We start from the raw sequence: 6,354 nt of genomic DNA, 5'->3' as shown, positions 1-6,354 counted from the left end.
ATCCGTGAGCCCAGCCTGCCCTCTGGTGGTCCTTCCACTGTGTGTGTGTGTGTGTGTGTGTGTGTGTGTGTGTGTGTGTGTGTGTGTGTGTGTGTGTGTGTGTGTGTGTGTGTGTGTGTGTGTGTGTGTGTGTGTGTGTGGCTACCTATATTGCATTGAGATAACTATATCAATGTTTCTGTTTCTCGCTTTCTTATTTTAGCTTGCCAACGTATCTGTCGGTAGCTGGTCAGATATCTCAAGGAGCAAGATGGCGGCCCCTGGTAAACAGTACTGTATGTTGAAATTGACAGTACAACATTTTTTTCTTGTATCGTAGCTATTTACCGTACAAAAATGTTTATTAGTTGGTTATTTCTCCGCTGTTGCTTAGCCTGTTCACCCTGTGCTGTGGCTGTTATACAGTGACTGAACTAGCTAGACACACTACAAGCAGCAATGTGTGCACGACACCAACATTGCTAGCTAGCTACTTTGTCCTCCGAATGTCTGTGCTTGCTGTACATTCATGTCACCTGTGTTTCCAGGTACGGTCTGATCATACCCCAGAAGGGAGCGTCTAAGTCAGCTAGCGTGCCCAGACCCTCTGTGTTTGTGGATGACTCTGATGAAGAGGTAGGAACAGTGTATTAATGTCGGTCTGTTATCAGTTATTTTATTTAACTAACTAGGTGAGTACCATATAGCCTACCGGTATTGAGCTATTTTGCAAGAAAGCCTGAGCAGATTACACAATGTGCTGGGTTACAGAGCATGTATTTAAAGGATTTTTGTTTGCCCTGTAGTCCCTTAAAGTCAGTACAGTTTCTCCACTCTGGACATCCTTTGGGACAGTAGGCGAGATGGGAATGAGTATGAGTTGTAAGCTTTGCAAAATTACTGAAGCTCTATCAGAATACATTTTATGAGTACCTGTCTTCCAGATCTCGGTTGGGGAGAGTTTTCAGAAGGAGGCTCTGAAGAGGAGGATGATGAAACTGGTGAGTGGATGAATGGATGGATGGATGAATGGATGGATGGATGGAGGAATGAATGGATGGAGGAATGAATGGATCAATGGATGTAGGGGCTGGGCAATATGGCCTAAAAATTATATCTAGATTTTTTGGGGCGATTCACAATATACATCTAAATTACTTTGTTCAAATCAAAGGTCAAATACATTTAAAAGAGTCAGCAATAATCAAATGAATTCAGGTTGAGTGAAATTAGACTAAATAGAAGATCCATTGATAATTGAATTAGTTATCAAAATGGTTTATCCTGCTTTTTTTTGTTGCAATAATCACTGATCTGGCTTTCAAGTATGTCTATGAAAATGCACATTTTGTAAAAAAAAAAATCCCCACAAACATAAATAATGCACACTTACTAATAAGTGTTGTAGCAGGCATTATAGAACATTAACACAGGTCTCATAAACAATATCTCAAGCACAAGCCCACATGCTAGTGAGTAGCTGTCACGTTCCTGACCTGTTTTCTGTTAGTTTTTGTATGTGTTAGTTGGTCAGGACGTGAGTTTGGGTGGGCAGTCTATGTTTTCTGTTTCTATGTTGGTTAATGGGTACCTAATATGGCTCTCAATTAGAGGCAGGTGTGTGTCGTTTCCTCTGATTGAGAGTCATATTAAGGTAGGTGTTTTCACACTGTTTGTTGTGGGTGGTTGTCTCCTGTGTCAGTCTCTGTATGTTACGCCACACGGGACTGTTCTCGGTATGTTTGTTCGTTCGGTTTTTGTGTAGTCAGTTTTCCTGTTATTGCGTTCTTCGTGTTTCATGTAAGTTCCTCGTCCAGGTCTGTCTACATCGTTTATTTGTTTTGTTAATTATTCAAGTGTAGTTCGTTTTTTCGTCTTGTTTAATAAATCATGTCATTTCACAACGCTGCGCCTTGGTTCAATCCATGCTCCTCCTCTTCGGATGAAGAGGAGGAGGAACACCGTTACAGTAGCCAGCTAATCTTTATATTTAAAGTTCAGCCAACGATATATTTTCTAGCTAACAAGGTAGAACAGTTGAATTGTTAGGAACGGACCCTTCTCTGTCTCTCTCCACTGTTTGAACAGCATGTTAGCCTGTCCACTTTGATGTTGAAATCAAGTGGTTCTACCTTATTTCTCAGAATGAGAACGAGTTGCCAATTCCTTATATAACTAGACAGCTAGTATAAGTTTTGGCTAAAATGCTGCTAGCGGTACCTCAATGCTGCGTGCAACAAACAGAGCATGAATTTTCCAGAATCAATGTTCATTGATACTCCTGTTTTAGTAGTGCAATCTGAGTAGTTGAGACATACAAATGGTATCATTAAAGGTTAACTTTTCTTATGTTACAGTAAAATCCTTTTTCAATGTGTTTCGGTGTCCATATGACCGATTCTTTTGGACCAAACCTCAAATCCAAATAAGGAGTTGAAACTGCTTGTTGTCAGAGAGGAAGAAGTGATCTCTCAACTTTGTTGGTTGGTGTGACTGGCAGCGGGAGGGGCTTGGTGTGTGTGTGTGTGTGTGTAAACAGAGAGGAAGAGGTGAGAGGTGGCTTCACTCTCGCCAAAATCTATCAAAAATAAGCCCAGTGCGTTTCTATGGGCTTATTTTGGACCTAAATTTGTCGCCTGCCTTCCCACCTTTCGGACAACGACTCCCATTGTTAGGGTGGAGACATGAGCATCTTGTCATTATATACAGATCTTTGGTGTATTTGGGAAGGTGTACAGAAGGAGTGAACGAGACGAGACCAACATAAGAACAAGCAGACAAACACTGAGAGAAAAAAAAAACTTGATTCTTTCAATACAGGCATTTGGAATATCGCGCAAAAACAAATTCTAATTAATCAGATTAATTTGATATATATCGCCCAGCCGTAAATGGATCGATGGGAAACCTCACGGGGTAAAATACAAATTCTCCAGAAGTAGTCTTGATGTATTTTGTGGCTGAGACTAATCTTTCTCACCTGTGTGTGCGCATGCGTGTGTATCAGACACGTCTGGAGATACAGAAGGCTCTGGAGCAGGACTTTGTGTGACTACGATGGTGTCTATGACGACATGCAGAAACAGAGGCTGGAGAGCAACAAGACAATACTGTGAGGAACCTACAGGAAGGTACAGTGGATGTCAGGGCCCCAGAATTACAGTGGATGTCAGGGCCCAGAACAACAGTGGATGTCAGGACCCCAGAACAACAGTGGATGTCAGGACCCCAGAACAACAGTGGATGTCAGGACCCCAGAACAACAGTGGATGTCAGGGCCCCAGAACAACAGTGGATGTCAGGGCCCCAGAACAACAGTGGATGTCAGGGCCCCAGAACAACAGTGGATGTCAGGGCCCCAGAACAACAGTGGATGTCAGGGCCCCAGAACAACAGTGGATGTCAGGGCCCAGAACAACAGTGGATGTCAGGGCCCCAGAACAACAGTGGATGTCAGGGCCCCAGAACAACAGTGGATGTCAGGGCCCCAGAACAACAGTGGATGTCAGGGCCCCAGAACAACAGTGGATGTCAGGGCCCCAGAACAACAGTGGATGTCAGGCCCCAGAACAACAGTGGATGTCAGGGCCCCAGAACAATAGTGGATGTCAGGGGCCCAGAACTACCACACAGCCTCCGCCCCCTTTTTTCAGACCTTTTCCTCTCTGGATATAATGCTATCCCCTCCGTTTGTACTCTTTCGCTCCCCTGCTTTCCCTAACCACTTTTTTTCCTCTCTCCTCACACTTTAATTTTATGTCACTTATATCCACCCACTCCTCACCCTCCATCTCTTTCTCATTTCATACTCCTCTCTCCTTTCTCTCTGTCTCCATAGCCAAAGTACATCAACCAGCTGCTGTGAGCGGTGGAGAGAATGAAGGAGCAGCAATGGAGGGACGAGAGGAAGATCCGGAAGGAGAGAGAGGCGGAAGGAGAGCAGTTTGCAGATAAGGAGGCTTACGCCACCTCGGCCTATAGACAGAAACTCAAGGAGTGACAGAAGGAGCTGGGGAAAAAAGAAAAGTGAGAGAGACTATGGTGTGTGTCTGGTGTGTGCGTCCGTGCTTGTGTCTGCAGGTGTGTGTGAGAGAAACTGTATGTTCTGAATACAGCAGTGTTTATATGAAACCAAGTCCTGTTGTGTCTGTCCAGCTGACCTTGATGTGAAGAAGCAGAACGACCTGAGTGGTTTCTACAGACACCTGCTGAACCAGACCGTAGGAGAGGACGCCGTGCCAGACCACTCTTCACTGAGGTCACACACCAGTGTCTCTAACAATTCGCTTATCCTTTACTACTGGTATGTGTACATAAACATTAGATTGCTCTCTCAGAGAGAGATCTGGAGAAGGACATGGAGAGGGACAGACATGGTGGATGGAGAGATGAGAAGGATCGAAGGAGGGACACGGATAGAGACAGGGATGAGGACAGGAGGGATAAAGAGAGGGACGAGAGGCACGGGAAGAGAGAAAGGAGCCAGAGAGAAGGAGAAGTGCAGGGAGAAAGAGAGGTGAAGGTAGCTAGTTGAAGACAAGGGGAGAGAAAGGGGCCAGGGCACGGAGAAATAGGAAGAGAGATGGAGAAAAGGCGAAGATCAAGACAGAAAGGATGGAAAGAAGGAAAAGGAGGAGAAGGAGGGAGGGGGAGGAGGGAGAGAGGGTAGAGGAGGAGGGAGAGGGGGCAGAGGAGGAGGAGGAGGAGGGAGAGGGGGCAGAGAAGGAGGAGGAGGAGGAGGAGGGAGAGGGGGCAGAGAAGGAGGAGAGTAAAATCTGTATGTCAAGCGTAGCAGTGAGCAGACAGTAACCTCAGCCAGAGACGGATACCTCAGCCAGAGACGGATACCTCAGCCAGAGCCGGATACTTCAGCCAGAGACGGATACCTCAGCCAGAGCCGGATACCTGGCCAGACAGATGGCTTTGGACGGACCACCAAATAGGAGTGCGGTATCATGGTTCCGCTGTCTGGGAAGGAGATGGAGAGTCAGAGAGTGATCTGAATGTTTTTGAATATTTCGGTTACTTTTTTTCCTCCTGATGTATAGAACCTTTTATGTACTGTTTATGTTGTTAATAAATGCCAGCATGTACAGAGCCTTCGAAAAATATTCACACCCTGTCACTTTTTCCACATTTGGTTGTGTTACAGCCTGAATTAAAAATGGATTCAATTGATTTCTCTCACTCTTCTACACACTAATCCATAATGACAAAGTGAAAACACTTATTTTTTATTTTTTTTTCACATTTATTGAAAATTAAATACAGATATATCAAATTTACATAAGTATTCACACCCCTATGTCAATACATGTTAGAATCACCTTTAGCAGCGATTACAGCTGTGAGTCTTTCTGGGTAATTCTCTAAGAGATTTGAACACCTGGATTGTACAATGTTTGCACATTATTCTTTTTAAAATTCTTCAAGCTCTGTCAAGTTGGTTGTTGATCATTGCTCGACAGCCATTTTCAAGTCTTGTCATAGATTTTCAAGCCGATTCAAGTCAAAACTGTAACTAGGCCACTCAAGGACAATCAATGTCATCTTGGTAATCAACTCCAGTGTAGATTTGGCCTTGTGTTTTCGGTTATTGTCCTGCTGAAAGGTGAATTCATCTCCCAGTGTCTGTTGGAAAGCAAACTGAACCAGGGTTTCCTCTAGGACTTTGCCTGTGCTTAGCTCTATTCCGGTGTCTGAGAGTCCTTTAGGTGCCTTTTTCAAACTCCAAGCTGTCTGTCATGTGCCTTTTACTGAGAAGTGGCTTCTCTCTGGCCACTCCACCATAAAGGGCTGATTGGTGGAGTGCTGCAGAGATGGTTGTCCTTCTGAAAGGTTCTGCCATCTCCACAGAGGAACGCTAGAGCTCTGTCAGTGACCATCGGGTTCTTGGTCACCAAGGCCCTTCTCTCCCGATTGCTCCATTTGGGTGTGCGGCCAGCTCTAGGAAGAGTCTTGGTGGTTCCAAACTTCTTCCATTTAAGAATGATGGAGGCCACTGTGTTCTTGGGGACCTTCAATGCTGCAGAAATGTTTTGGTACCTTTCCCCAGATCTGTGCCTCGACACAATTCTGTCTTCGACCTCATGGCTTGATTTTTGCTCTGACATGCACTGTCAACTGTGGGACTTTATATAGACAGGTGTGTGCCTTTACAAATCATGTCAAATCAATTTAATTTGCCACAGGTGGACTCCAATCAAGTTGTAGAAACATCTCAAGGATAATCAATGAAAACTTGAGGCACCTGAGCTCAATTTCAAGTCTCATAGCAAAGGGGCTGAATAATTATGTAAATAAGGTATTTCTGTTTTTAATTTGTAATACATTTGCAAAAATGTATTGTGTGTAGATTGCTGAGGGAAAAAAACA

The 6,354-nt window shown here is 44.4% G+C and overlaps 1 pseudogene; it reads left to right on the top strand.

Moving 5' to 3' along the window:
• The first annotated feature begins 250 nt into the window (after positions 1-250).
• LOC139536747 (nuclear speckle splicing regulatory protein 1-like) lies at positions 251-4,513 on the top strand (annotated as a pseudogene).
• Positions 4,514-6,354: the final 1,841 nt, after the last annotated feature.

Source organism: Salvelinus alpinus, chromosome 13 (assembly GCF_045679555.1).
Source record: "Salvelinus alpinus chromosome 13, SLU_Salpinus.1, whole genome shotgun sequence".
Classification (NCBI taxonomy): Eukaryota; Metazoa; Chordata; class Actinopteri; order Salmoniformes; family Salmonidae; genus Salvelinus; species Salvelinus alpinus.
The sequence above is the reverse complement of the archived record's forward strand: the minus strand, read 5'-3'. Positions and strand labels throughout refer to the sequence as shown.